Here is a 14,894-nt window from a genome sequence, read left to right as displayed (position 1 = left end):
TTTTTATGGCTGAGTAGCATTCCATTGTATATATATACCACATCTTCTTTACCCAATCATCAGTCGATGGGCACTTGGATTGTTTCCACGTCTTGGCTATTGTGAATAGTGCATTAATGAACATAGGGGTACATATGTTACTTTGGATTGTTGATTTCTAATCTTCCTCTATTTTATATGTGGGATGCTGCCACAGCATGGCTTGATGAGTGGTATACATTCCGTGCCCAGGGTCCAAACCTGTGAACCCCAGGCCACCAAAGCAGAGTGCGTGAACTTAACCACTACGCCACCAGGCCAGCACCTACAAACTTATTTAGATGAGATATAGTAAAGAAATCACTCTCAAACCTTTCTAAGGAAAGAGATACATTTGTCAAGTTATAAAAATAATATAATCCATTCTATTTTTAAATTTAGCATTGAACAGGTATTATTATGTTAACTCTCACATGGTAAAATATTAGAAATACAAAATGATACGCATGGACATTGTCCAGCCTGGTTGTCTCCTCTGAACTTTAGTCTTGTGAGATGTACCCAATTCCCACTCCAACTTCGCCAATCAACTCCCTCACCTCTATTACTAGCTTCTTGGGTGTTCTTCCAGAATTTTATTTTATTTATCTATTTTTAAAGATTTTATTATTTTTATTTTTCCTTCCTCTCCCGAAAGCCCCCCAGTACATAGCTGTATATTTTAGCTGTGGGTCCCTCTAGTTGTGGCATAATGGGATGCCACCTGAGCATGGCTTGATGAGCGGTGCCATGTCCGTGCCCAGGATCCGAACAGGCGAAATCCTGGGCCATCAAAGCAGAGTGCGCAAATTTAACCACTCGGCCATGTGGCCGGCCCCCAGAATTTTAATTAATATTCAAATATATATGAATATGCAAATATATGCATAAATATACTTACATATGGGAAATATAGAATATTTTTTTTCTACTTTTTTTGACAAGAAAAAACTTTTTAAATTTACAAACAATTCATTTGGTGCATTTCAAAAGGTGCAATATTTTTCTTCATTATCAATAAAAGGATTTAGGAATTAATTTCAAAGAAATAAGGAAATGGCAAACAAACTACCTTGAAAGGCACCGTCACATGTGCATTGTATCCTAGAAAAGAGGGGCAAATCAGGTTCTACCCACTTTGATGAGTTTCATCAAATACTGGACCTATTCAAGGGTGGAGAGAAAAGGCAACATTCAAAAGGGAGCGTGTGTTATTAAATGGGGCATTTGCAATACTCCTTCCTAAGAGCACCAGGCGGGGACTAAACCAGTTTTCTAAAGTAGATCTAGGAGGTGGAACGTGGAATCAGTCTGTCCTCCTCCTCTCAAACACTGTTCACTGGCTAATGAATGAAAAAGTAAGCTAAAACCACCACCACCACCTCACACACACTGCCAGAAAAGAAAAAGAAAACACTAAGAGTCCCAGATTACTCTCCAAACAGGAACCAGTGAGCAGCTTCAACAATTGGAGCCTAGAATTAGTCTGCTACAAAGTCATCATGAGCTTGCCTTACTTTGGAACTCAAAAGTTTTTTGTAACAATAAAAACAAAAACTAGTTCTGATCACTTTCCTGATTTATTTACTCAAATTTAACTAGTATTTAAACTGAGTTGGGAGGAGGAGGAGGCCATACTTACAGGCCTTGTCTCACAGAAGTGCATGTGGGCGGGTACAGACCATTTTTCATGACTGCTGTCAAGCAAGGCTGGGAGATTCAGCTGGTACAGAAACAATGAGCCCTTTTTAGATCATACAGTTTATTACCTACATAGAGAGCAACAGCAAGATCAGCAAAGGTGCCAGCTCTCTGTGTCCCTTGCCCACCATACAACACTAAAACAAAAGAGATCAGATAACAATGCGACACAGGCAATGGGGAGCTCTGTTTCTGAGAAACCAATTTCACACTCAGCAGTTTGAGTACTTCATACTAAGCAGTTTTATAGCATGCAGGTGACACTGAAGTATGGGGAAGAGGGGCATTTTGAGGCAGAAACCGTTACATCTTACCAGAATCCAGGGGGCAGTGAGAAATGTCCCATGACAGCCTCTAGGGAAGATAAAAAGGTGGGTGAGAAGTGGCCTTGCAGCACCTCCTCACAGGCCTCCCTTCTTCCATGTTCTGAGAGGATGAAGAGGCATTTTACCAAGACTTAGATCAACTGAGGGTAAGCCTTGTCTATGGCCCGGTCTATATGGATACATGCAGGACACCTAGACAAAGCAGTTTCCCGACAAATTCACCCCAAACCTTTCACATCACCAATCAAGATCTCTTTTTAGATCATAGGCCACCCCAACAGATATCCTAATACAAATCCTTTTTATTTGTCCTAGGGAACGTAGATCCAACAATCAGTTAAATTTAGAGCACTTGCTATCGTCTGTGAATAAGATGAGGCTAAAGGAAACCAGATCAATGTCCAGAAAGTTGATCTTGTTCTGTCATCTTGAGTGACTCCCGGAGTCAGCAGCTGCTGAGAGATTTTTGAGAGTTCTTAGATTAAGATTCCCCATTGGCCAGTGGTCAAGTTGATGGTGGTGGTGGCAGTCTGCATCAAATTGGCCATATGCTCTGCAAACAAGAGCTGAGAGAGATTAATGGTCCCTCCCCAAGCCTTACCCTCCCCAGTAGCCAAAGGTGTTGCTGTGCTACCACAGCTGTGTGCTCGCTACCAGTCCCTGCAGCAATCATGTCACCCTTTTACCCGTCCTCCCCATGTCTTACTCACATCATATTCCCAGACTCATTTCTAGGTGGCTCAGCAGTTTCTTCCTTGTCCACCAGTACCTCCCTAGAACATCTCCCATCCTTTGATATGTGGGCCACACTAAGCCCACTTTAGAGTTGTCATGTCATATCCATGATCATTATAATCAATCCATAACTGCCCAAATCCAGCAAGCTTAGCTGGGCAGCAAAAGAAATGCTAAGTCAGAGTCTCCCATCCCCCGGCTCTTCTTTGCTACTCACAAGTTCCAGTAGCCCAGTTTCCCAGGGGTTGGACGTGGGAGGGAAAAACAAGAATGAGAATGGTTAATTACATAGTCCATTTGCCAAGATCAGCCAGGTCCAGTTCCATTTGCTACTTGCCTGTGTAGTTAGCAGTTGGGGCACATGTGCCAGGCTTCCTTGGTCTCAGGAGGTAGAATCACTAGAGCTTACTTTCAGGCCCAGTCCTGACTTGTAGATGGATTCCCATGCCCTGTGTGATAGTGTATCCAGGTGGCTATGGTCCTTACCTGGGAAGCTCAGGTCAAATCAGCTTGTTGATTCCAGTGATGTTCATTCTCCAAGAGTCCTTTTCCATAGGCATCCACCTGGGTCACAAACAGAGGGCATGAGCCATGTGCAATCTTCCGCCATAATGGTTGGCCCCACAAAGCCTGTGACTTGATTATCCAATTTTCTTGCTGCCAGGCTACACTGCTAGCCCATTGGTTAATGTCATGAGTAAATGAAAATGTAACAAGGTACAATTTGGGAGGCATTTTTAGAGCAAGCACCATAACTCACAACTATGCCCCATCAGCAGAGTTCCCTTTTCCATGTATAGTTTGAAACAGTTTTCTTTAGAGCTGCACAGCTGCAGCATCACAGTACATTCCTATCTAGGGGGCCCAAAGACCACCCACCAGGTCCAAGAATTCACTAGAAGGACTGACAACATTCAGCACATACTTGCACTCACAGCTAAGATTTATTACAGTGAAAGGATACAAAACGAAGTCAGCAAAAGGAAAAGGCGCATGGGGCAAAGTCTGGAGAAAACTAGGCCAAGGCTTTCTAGAGTCTTCTCCAGGTAGAGTCATACAAGATATGCTTAATTCCCCCATCAACAAGTTGTGACAACACACGTGAAATGTTGTCTACTGGGAAGCTCATTAAAGACTCAGTGCCTGAGGTTTTTACTGGGGGCTGGTCATGTAGGCACCCTCTGCCTAACACATACCAAAATTCCAGACTCCCAAGAGGAAAGCAGTTATTCAGCATAAGACACATTGGTTGTACAAACAGTTTAGGTACAATGAGCCACTCTTACCAGTTCTGCAAATGGTGGGAACCCTCTCTGTATCATAGTTTCCAGAAACCAACCAAAGGCCAACCTTGTAAGCAGACCTTTCTAAGCAGGCTCTTGACCCTTGGCCAAGGCATCTTTACAGCAAAAGTATTATCAGTAGGACTTCATGTAGCAGGGTGAGAGCAACCTGCAGTGTTGATCTCAGTTATGCCCTTTAGGGGTCCTTTACTTAGCCAGTTAAAACAAATCCCACTAATCATACAGAACCATCTGAGAAATCCAGGTAGCTTCATCGTTAAGTTTCTATGTTAACCTTTTTTCACTTGGCCCAAGGCATAGATTCAGACACAGGCAGTAAGTTGAAGCTGACTTCAAAGCCTTCCAGGGCTGAGGCAGGGTTGTGATAGTCAGGGCTCACAGGCAAGAAGTACAGTCTCAGAGGGCATACATGTTACCAAGAGAACAAAGAGTTTACAATTGTTGGGGCATGCCAAGCAGGACATATATTAGTCAGGCAGTACAGGTTAACAGGGCCCCCAATCTGGCCTTCCACCATGAGGCCTCCCACCCTAGTTTCTCAGTCTAGTCCAAACATGCAGTTCTTAGTTGCAGAGGGACTACCTGAGGCAGTCAGTTCCAAACAGTTTTATTTGCCTATAACATCAGTTCAACAGCTTCTCAAGTGTGGACAACATCAATAGGAATGCTGCAGGCAAGTGCTGGCGCTGTGGTCATCCCCACCCATCTCATAGTCAGTGCTGGTCAGGTGTAAGGCTAGGCTCAGCAACCAATTATAACTCAAAGTCCTCACAGCTTGAAGAGGCACACAGTGAGTTTTCTTTTAGGAAGAGGGCAAGGCTTCCAGGAACAGTTCTGAAAAACAAAGATCACTAATGCCCTTTCCCCTTCCCCATCCCTAGGTGCTGGGGTTTTGTTTTTTCCTCCATCATTACAAAATCCATTGTGTTCTTTTCAGCAATCATAACTTAACATTTTTGCAATCATCCTCTACTGTCATCTAGACCTTTCCATCTGGAAGGGTTGTATGCAAGAGGCATAAAATCACTTTCCCTGAAAAATATTTTTATATAATTTAACCAGCAAGACACATCATATTCAGAATTGGTCAGAATGAAATTTTGCATGTAAAAATTTTTTTCAAATGGGTTTACATAACCTCCCATCCCTTTTGCCCTGATAATTTATCCAGGGAGCAGAAAAGATCAATCCCTTTCTGGGGACAGCTGCATTTAATAATCAAACTGCCCTACTAAGGTGTATGTACCAGGGGAACGGTGAGGTGAGTAGAGTCAGGCTATGGAACTATGGCTGCAAACTGCAACTAATCTGGAAAGCCAAACACGACAAGTCAACAGCAGTGAGGCAGCCTGAGACAGGGTCCAGAGTCGGATCCATCAGTAGTGAGTTGAGGAGTCACACTCTCAGTGATGTGCTCTTCCCCAACTTGCAGCTTCCTCAGGAATCATAAGTTAGGAATGCAGCCAGTCTCTGTATCAGAAATATAGAACCGAATCCTCAACAAAATTTTGGCAAACCGAATACAGCAATACATTAGAAAGATTATACACCATGATCAAGTGGGATTTATACCAGGGACACAGGATGGTTCAACATCCGCAAGTCAATCAACGTGATTCACTACATTAACAAAATGAGAAACAAAAACCACATGATCATCTCAATAGATGCAGAGAAAGCATTCGACAAGATCCAACATCCATTTATGATAAAAACCCTCAATAAAATAGGTATAGAAGGAAAGTACCTCAACATAATAAAGGCCATATATGACAAACCCATAGCCAACATCATACTCAACGGACAAAAACTGAAACCCATCCCTCTCAGAACAGGAACAAGACAAGGGTGCCCACTTTCACTACTCTTATTCAACATAGTAATGGAGGTTTTGGCCAGAGCAGTTCGGCAGGAAAAAGAAATAAAAGGAATCCAAATAGGCAACGAAGAAGTAAAACTCTCGCTGTTTGCAGATGACATGATCTTATATATAGAAAACCCCAAAGAATCCATAGAAAAACTATTAGAAACAATCAACAACTACAGCAAAGTTGCAGGGTATAAAATCAACATACATAAATCAGTAGCATTTCTATACGCTAACAATGAACTAACAGAAAAAGATCTCAAGAACTCAATCCCATTCACGATTGCAACAAAAAGAATAAAATACCTTGGGATAAATTTAACCAAGGAAGTGAAAGAGTTATACAACGAAAACTACATGACTTTCTTGAAAGAAATCGATGACGACATAAAGAGATGGAAAGATATTCCATGCACATGGATTGGAAGAATAAACTTAGTTAAAATGTCCATACTACCTAAAGCAATCTACAGATTCAACGCTATCCCAATCAGAATTCCAATGTCATTCTTTACAGAAATTGAACAAAGAATCCTAAAATTCATATGGGGCAACAAAAGACCCCGAATTGCTAAAGCAATCCTGAGAAAGAAGAACAAAGCTGGAGGCATCACAATCCCTGACTTCAAAACATACTACAAAGCTACAGTAATCAAAACAGCATGGTACTGGTACAAAAACAGGTGCACAGATCAATGGAACAGAATTGAAAGCCCAGAAATAAAACCACATATCTATGGACAGCTAATCTTTGACAAAGGAGCTGAGGGCCTACAATGGAGCAAAGAAAGTCTCTTCAACAAATGGTGCTGGGAAAACTGGACAGCCACATGTAAAAGAATGAAAATCAACCATTCTTTTTCACAATTTACTAAAATAAACTCAAAATGGATCAAAGACCTAAAGATTAGGCCTGAAAGAACAAGTCTTCTAGAAGAGAATATCGGCAGTGCACTCTTTGACATCAGCTTCAAAGGAATCTTTTCGGACACCATAACCCCTCAAATGAGGGAAACAATAGAAAGAATAAACAAATGGGACTTCATCAGACTAAAGAGCTTCTTCAAGGCAAGGGAAAACAGGATTGAAACAAAAAAACAGCCCACTAATTGGGAAAAAATATTTACAAGTTATTTATCTGACAAAGGGTTAATCTCCATAATATACAAAGAACTCACACAACTCAACAATAAAAAATCAAACAACTCAATTACAAAATGGGCAGGGGACATGAACAGACATTTCTCCAAAGAAGATATACGGATGGCCAATAGACACATGAAAAGATGCTCATCATCACTAATCATCAGGGAAATGCAAATCAAAACTACACTAAGATATCACCTTACACCTGTTAGAATGGCAAAAATATCCAAAACCAAGAGTGACAAATGTTGGAGAGGCTGTGGAGAAAAAGGAACCCTCATACACTGTTGGGGGGAATGCAAACTTGTGCAGCCACTATGGAAAACAGTATGGAGACTCCTCAAAAAGTTAAAAATAGAAATACCTTATGACCCAGCCATCCCACTACTGGGTATCTATCCTAAGGACCTGAAATCAGCAATTCCAAAAGTCCCATGCACCCCTATGTTCATCACAGCATTATTCACAATAGCCAAGTCATGGAACCAACCTAAGTGCCCAGCAACTGATGATTGGATAAAGAAGATATGCTATATATATACAATGGAATACTACTCAGCCATAAAAAAGGACAAAGTCGTCCCATTCACAACAACATGGATGGACCTTGAGGGTATTATGTTGAGTGAAATAAGCCAGACAGAGAAAGCCGAACTCTGTATGACTCCACTCATAGGTGGTAGTTAACATATGGACAAAGAGAACTGATCGGTGGTTACCAGGGGAAAGGGGGGGTGGGGGGAGGGCACTAGGGGTGAAGTGGTGTACCTACAACTCGACTAATAATGATGTACAACTGTAATTTCACAAGGTTGTTAACTATCATAACCTTAATAAAAAAATATTAAAAAAGAAAAAAAGAAATAGAGAACCAATCAGCGGCTCATTTTCAGATGGTCCCATCAGAAATAAACCCTTTTCTGTGGGCATTTGTGACCCAGATGGTCGAACCTGCATCCATGATGTTTCCATAATTTATTCCACAGAGAGGTATCCTAGATCTGCAACTGACCCAGAGTCTGAGTTTTGTTTTTTGAGCAGAGCAACTTCACCAGATTTTACTTTGGCACAGCTAGTGTTGAGGCTGACACAGCCCATACCAGAAAGTATCAAGTTTCAGCTTAGAGTCAGGTCCAGGCAATGAGCATCAGGATTCCAAAAAAGCCAGTGGCTTTTCTTCAGCAGTAGCAAAGCTGAGATGCTGCAAGGCCAGACATCCACGTTCCAAGTCTAACTGACAAGCAAGAATTTATTATAATCTTTTTTATCTTGTCAGTCTTAGAGTCCAAATAGACCCACTCAAGAATAAGCACATGACGCTGCATAAATCATCAGCTTTTATGGGTCAGATATCTGATTTTGTAAGAGCTCATTAGCAACTAAAATCTGCTTTGTAAAATTCCAAAAGTGTATTTCCATCTGGAGAGTGACTCTCTCTTCATGTTGTTTCTTTTTTTCCAGAGGTTCCAAAAGGCAAAAAGTATAGCAAATGTCATCAGTCACAGAGATTTGTTTTTTATACTCAAAACGTTTAAATTTCAACCCACCCACCAATGACAAAAAGCAATTATTTGTGTGTCCCACTAACACATTTTCTTTGCAGCTTTCCATGATTGGGATGATCCCTCTAGCATTTATGAAATTATAAGCATATAACATTTTCCATCAATTTTTATCCTACATCCAGATGCAATAGCCACAGAACACAAAGCTACGTTTTCAAAAATCCTCTCCTACATTTTAAATTGAAATTTACTCACCCCTCTACCAGTAAATTTAACATTTACAGGGTTAACCATTACAGCAGCCAAGGAAGAATCTCAGGTGGAATGCGAGGTTGGGGTGAGGGTTTGGGGGGTAGGCTACTGTTAACAGTGAATGGCAATTAGGCTGAAGAAATGACCAGAGTGTTTTTTTCCCTTTTTTCCCTCTGGTTTGCTTTGCTCCAGCTCTAGGAACCAATCTAACATTCTTTCCTCCCACTTGGAGGAAAGAGCAATACAAACTTTTAATATTTGTTGCCCATCTAAGCTCAACTTGGCAAATCTTGGGGCTCTTTCTCCTCTCACCTGGAGGAAAGAACAAACACAAAAAGGCATGACAAGTCTACACTTTTTTCCTCTCACTTTAGCCAGCACAGCCAAAAACAGCTGGGAGATCCAGCAAGCCAAATCTCCTGGAGCTGGATTTACCATTTTCAAATTCCATGGGTAAATTCTACCTCTCATAAAAGACTGCTATTTCATACAATGGATGACTCCATAGCTAGCCAAGCACTAAAGGTTTGTCATCCCTTACTCCTTCTTTCTTACTTTTCCCAAACAATGCTTTTGCCATATTTCAGTGAGTCAGAGTTGGACTAGCAAATCCCACTTCTGACACCAACTGAGTTAGGGGTCCTCAAGACCATCCCCTAAGTTTGATGATTCTCTAGAAGGACTGACAACACTCTGCATGTAGTTGCACTCACAGCTAGGATTTATTACAGTGAAAGGATACAAAACAAAGTCAGCAAAATGAAAATGCACAAGACAAAGTCTGGAGGAAACAAGGCAAAATCTTCCAAGAGTCACACAGGATACACTTAATTTCCCCATCAACAAGTTGTGACAAAACATGTGAAATTTTGTCTACCAGGAAAACTCATTAAAGACTTAGTACCCAAGGTTTTTATTAGGGGCTGGTCACAAAAGCACTCTCTGCCTAACACATACCAAAATTCCAGACTCCCAGGAGGAAAGCAGGTATTCAGCCACACTGGTTGTAAACCACACTGGTTGTATAGTTTAGGCACAATAAGTCACTCTTATCAGTTCTGTGAATGGTGGCAACCCTCCCCAAATCACAGTTCCCAGACACTAGCCAAAGACCAACTTTGTAAGCACAGCTTTCTAAGGATAAGCAGGCTCACACCTGCTATGTTAACTCTCCTACAGAACCCCACTGTCCTTTAACTTAGCTGATGCTCCCATGAACCAGGCCCAGGCATCACCAGGAACCTCAGTGTACCCAGGTCCCCAAGAAACCTAAGGTGATGGTCTAGACACTGCATCTGAGATAGCCACATCTTGGTGGTGACTGTGTACTTACGAAATTCCATTAATGCCCAGTGTGGTAGGTTGAATAATAACCCCCAGAGATTTACAGGTCATAATCCCTAGAACCTGTGAATGTTACGTCTCATGGTAAAAGGGACTTGGCAGATGTTAAGGATTAAGTTAAGGATCTTGAGATGAGGAATCCTAGATTATCCATGTGGGCCTTATATGTAATCACAAGTGTCCTTAAAAGAAAGAAGCCAGAGAGAGATTTGACTGCAGAAGAGGAAATAGGGCATGTGATGATGGAAGCAAGAGACTGGAATGATGTGAGAGAGGGGTCATGAACCACGGAATGAGGAGACCCCTCAGAAACTAGAAAAGGCAAGGAAACTGATTCTCCCTTAGAGCCTCTGGAGGGAATGCAGCCCTACCAACAACTTGATTTCAACCTACTGAAAATCACTTTGGACTTCTGGCTTTCAGAACTGTAAGACAATACATTTGTATTGTTTTAACCCACAAGTTTGTGGTAATTTGTTATAACAGCAATAGGAAACTAATTCACCCAGTTTACTTCTTTCCTGGATATACCATTTCCATTTAATAATGCACGTTTGCTGGGCAATATCCACTTTGTTGGTGTTTTCATTTTTACCCATTCCAGAATGAGCATGTCAGAGTATGAACAACATCTGTGTTGCTTAGTTAGCTTCTCAGTGTCCACCAGCACTCAATAACAAGCCAACAACTGCCCCTCAAATGGAGTATACCAGGCAGTGGTGTCAGGCAAATGCTGTGTCCAAAACCTTAGGCGGCACCAGTGCCTAGTGCCACAGGCTCCAGTCTACATAACCATCAATCGTTGACATTTGTAGCTCAAAAGGCATGTTAGAACTAACTGGTCCAAATAGGAGGGCTGTCTGCACAGCCAGCTGGATAGTTTCCTTATGTACCCTCTTTACACTAGCTCCTTAATCAGTATAGTGATCTCCTCATCCCCTCTCTTCCCTTCACCTGGCATCCTATACTGCTCTACTAGTATCACATAACTGGGCTGAAAGATCCAGGTGGGCTCCTAGTTATGGACTCATCCCACTAGTAACTTTTTATTTGTGGCATTTCCCCACTGGGAACATTTCTAACAATTGAGGAGTATTACACACACACAACACATCTGTTCCCACAATACATTCAGAGGTATCAATTACAACCGCTTGGGTGTGTGAACTGTTCACCAAATAAAATATAATACAGATAAGTCTCAAGGGCCACAATGGTATGGATTCTTTTACCGTAGATAAGCAGGTCCACTTGTGGCCAGAATTATAAATCTGGCAGAAAATGGTAGCTTCATAAGAAGCATATAGTCCTTTACTTCATAAGAGGCATCATTTTCTTCTTTGACTACTGGAGAGCTTCAGTGTGGTAAATTCACCCACATAGTCTCCAAGCTTTACTTGGCAAAAAGGCCCTGAATTTTGTCAGAGCTTATTAGGCATACCTGCTGGCAAGCATCTGCTAACATTGCACTAAAGCCTTCAAGAGAGAAACTCGATTTGTCAACCAACAGACATTATTTACACCCAGTAAACTTTGGACATCAAAAGAATTTTCTCTAACACTTTGTAAGCATTCATAGCACAAGTAACATATCATTTAAATTATATATTTTCATAATGCTACATTGAATTGGCTCAGAGCCCTCACTCCTTAGCTTTTTTCTCTTTACTGTAAGTTTGGCCCAAACTCTACCAGTTGAATTCAGACATGTTTTAGAGAAACACAGACCGAGTTGTTTAACACGGGCACTTCAAGGGTTACAACAGCTGCAGAGACCATGTTATCTCTTCAGGGAGTTTAGGGCAGGGCAGAGGAGGTCAGCTGTAGCAGAGGGGAAGTTTCTTTCATTGAAGCAGTATAGGTCAGGGTAAGAGAAGGGGAGAGAGCAGGGGCACGGCCAGAGCAGCTCTGCACCAACAAGCACCAATAAGCACAGGTTTGCACTTACTTTCAGATTTAAGCTGCTGTCTGCTCAGCTTCAACAAACGAACTAACAGCTAAGACACCACTCAGGAAGCTGGCTTCACTCCTACCCCTCTAGGTCCCCAAATATTCATTAACAGGAAACAGACACCATCAGATCCTGGGGAGTCTTCCCATGTCACTTAACCCAACCCACACAGTCTATTAACAGTATGACAACGGGAGGAGGCTTATTCCCCACTCTTGTCCACCACTTAGACAAGAGCATACACTACCAGATCCCAGAGAGTCTTATCACAGCCTTCAACCTGGCCCACATGGCTCTGTCTTTCAAAAAGCCCTAGGTTGGGTGCCAAATTTGTCAACTAAGGCTGACAAACTGTAAGACCATTAAGGAACCGGCATGGAGCAGTTTCCTCTACAACTGCAAAAACGGATTTTCATTTTTAATTTGATTTAAACATTGCTTTTGGTCTGATGACAACACCAACGGTGCAGAAAGTGCTCTGGAGGTACATTCGGAGCAGTACGCCCCTGCAGTTTTTCAGTTCCAGAGGCTCCAGGACAGCCAACAGTGCTTTGTGAAATACATCCTTTAGGGGTTTTTTTGTGTGAATGCAGAACATTCTACCTATTCAACAGCCGTTAGGTCACAGACCAGCATTTTAGCAGGCTGTGGGGTGAGAGGTTTCTGTGTCCTTGGCAAGTTTTTCAATAAGTAGAAGGTCATATTTCTGAGATCAGTTTTGGTTCCAACAAACAAGGAGTCTTTGGACAATGGTGAATTCTCTCAGGTACCAACTTTTTTCTCACATTTTCAAATGAGGGCAGAAGACCACTAAAAAGTAGACTAGAAACATATCTGTTTGTGGATAGCTGAGGGGTTCTGTCAAACTTTTCTTGGCCTGCAGGACCAAAAAGTCCAAGGATGTATGGCTCTCACCAATCAGAACTGTTACTGCATAGTCGTCAGAAACCATTGAACATATTCAGACATTAATTCGTTTGTTGTGTAGGATATCAAAACATATCTTATCAATAGTGCCATCACTCACACAATTGTCTGTGTTGCTGAAATATTTTTTTAATTCGTTTTTTTCTGATTGGCAGCTGAGCTAGCAACGGTTGCCAATCTTTTTTTTTTTTTTTTTTGCTTTTTCTTCCCAAACCCTTCAGTACATAGTTGTATATTTTTAGTTGGGGGTCCTTCTAGTTGTGGCATGTGAGATGCCGCCTCAGCGTGGCCCCACCAGCGGTGCCATGTTCGCACCCAGGATCTGAACCAGCCAAACCCTGGGCCTCAGAAGCAAAGCACCGGAACTTAACTGCCGGGCCATGTGGCCGGCCCCTGAAATATTTCTTAATCCACTTGAAATATACCAAATTTAATTTTGAACTCAGCTTCTCCATTTGACTTTAAGGACTATGTGTTTTTATCAGCCTTAAGTTTGCCTAGTAGAAAAGGACGTGCAAGAAGGGTTTAGGCCCAGTAAGCTCTCATAGTCGAGAAGGTGGGCCGAACTGACCAGATGGTGGTGGTGGGTAAGACCACGAGCCACGAAACACTGCAGAAAAAGTCTTCGCTAGCAGGAGGGGTAAAGGTCAGCTGGCAACTCACTCCACCCAGACTGACAGTTGCAAGAGGAATGGAGGATACTGGCGGAAACTGCCCCGCTGGCCCCTGCCTTCAATAACCGCTGATGCCTCGAGAATCTGGTGTGGAAGCAGCAGTATTCAGAAGCCGTCCCCAGGCCCTTCCTCATGCCTCCACCTCACCCACCCGACCCCAGTAGCGATTCTCTGGGCCGACAGGTCAGGTCCCCAGCTATAAAGGTGAGTGTTGTACAGGCAATGAAGGTGTCAACCGCCAAACTGCTGTCGGTTATAGAAACATTCCCCTGGGAGCCAGCGGTCTCCATGCGTCACGTGACTCTCTGGAGGGCCAGGAAAGGTACACAAGGGCGCATCACTTCACTGCCAATCGCCGCGGTGAGAGCCCACCATGGACACCTGGAGCTACGTGAACCGCCAAGGCCGAGAGGGTTCCAGCCACGTTCCTCCCTCCAGCTCCATCTTCCGCGCTTCACTTAAACAAGCTCCACCTTCTCGCAACTTCCGGCCCCTGAGGCCTGGGAAGTCCCGGCTCTTTCAAAGCGAGGTAAGAGCGGCGAGGCGCGGGGAGATACAGACGTGAAGGGGGCGACAGGAGGCGTCCCCGCGTGGGCTGGACCCGATGGGGTCCGCGCGGCGACCCGGGCCTATGGGAGTCTGCCAGGGCGGTGACGTCAGAGGCGGCAACGGCAGAGCCCGCCCTGCGGGCGGAGCCACGGAATGAGCCTGGGGTTCAGGGTGTCCTAGGGGTCTTAGCCCTCTGGTCTTCTTTTCCAGTTGGAAAGACCTGGGTTCCCCTAGCCCCTTACCGGGGCTTTTGCAGCGCCCGCCGCGTTCGAATGAGAAATTGCCCTGACTTTGTGGCACCTATGCGGTGGCGCGGAGGGCGCCCAGCTACCCGCAGGTGGAGCCTTTAAATGGGGAGTCCTGGACGAGGCCTCGATGGAAATGCGGGCTGGCAGTTCGTCAGGAACACAGAGACTGGACGCCCTTCAGCCGGAATTAGCGTTCCTGGAACAGTGGGTGCCTCCTGGTCCCAGCCATTTAGCAAAGCCAGCTTGCAGCAACCTGTGGTAGCTGAGCGTTTCAGACACCTTGGAAGCTCTGCCCTTTCCAAGGTGTCTGTGAGACCCACAAACACCTAAGGTTTTGTGTTGGCGGA

The 14,894-nt window shown here is 43.4% G+C and overlaps 1 long non-coding RNA gene and 1 pseudogene across 1 annotated transcript; both read right to left on the bottom strand.

Moving 5' to 3' along the window:
- Window positions 1–1,763: 1,763 nt before the first annotated feature.
- LOC138920362 (uncharacterized) lies at window positions 1,764–14,347 on the bottom strand. Its single transcript, XR_011431417.1, has 3 exons — window positions 13,648–14,347; window positions 3,267–3,344; window positions 1,764–2,598 (listed from the first exon to the last, which is right to left on the bottom strand). It is a non-coding gene; the product is annotated as an uncharacterized lncRNA (long non-coding RNA).
- LOC138920268 (cell division control protein 42 homolog pseudogene) lies at window positions 12,534–13,458 on the bottom strand (annotated as a pseudogene).
- Window positions 14,348–14,894: the final 547 nt, after the last annotated feature.

The sequence above is a fragment of the Equus caballus genome, chromosome 23 (genome assembly GCF_041296265.1).
Source record: "Equus caballus isolate H_3958 breed thoroughbred chromosome 23, TB-T2T, whole genome shotgun sequence".
In the NCBI taxonomy this organism is placed as follows: Eukaryota; Metazoa; Chordata; class Mammalia; order Perissodactyla; family Equidae; genus Equus; species Equus caballus.
The sequence above is the reverse complement of the archived record's forward strand: the minus strand, read 5'-3'. Positions and strand labels throughout refer to the sequence as shown.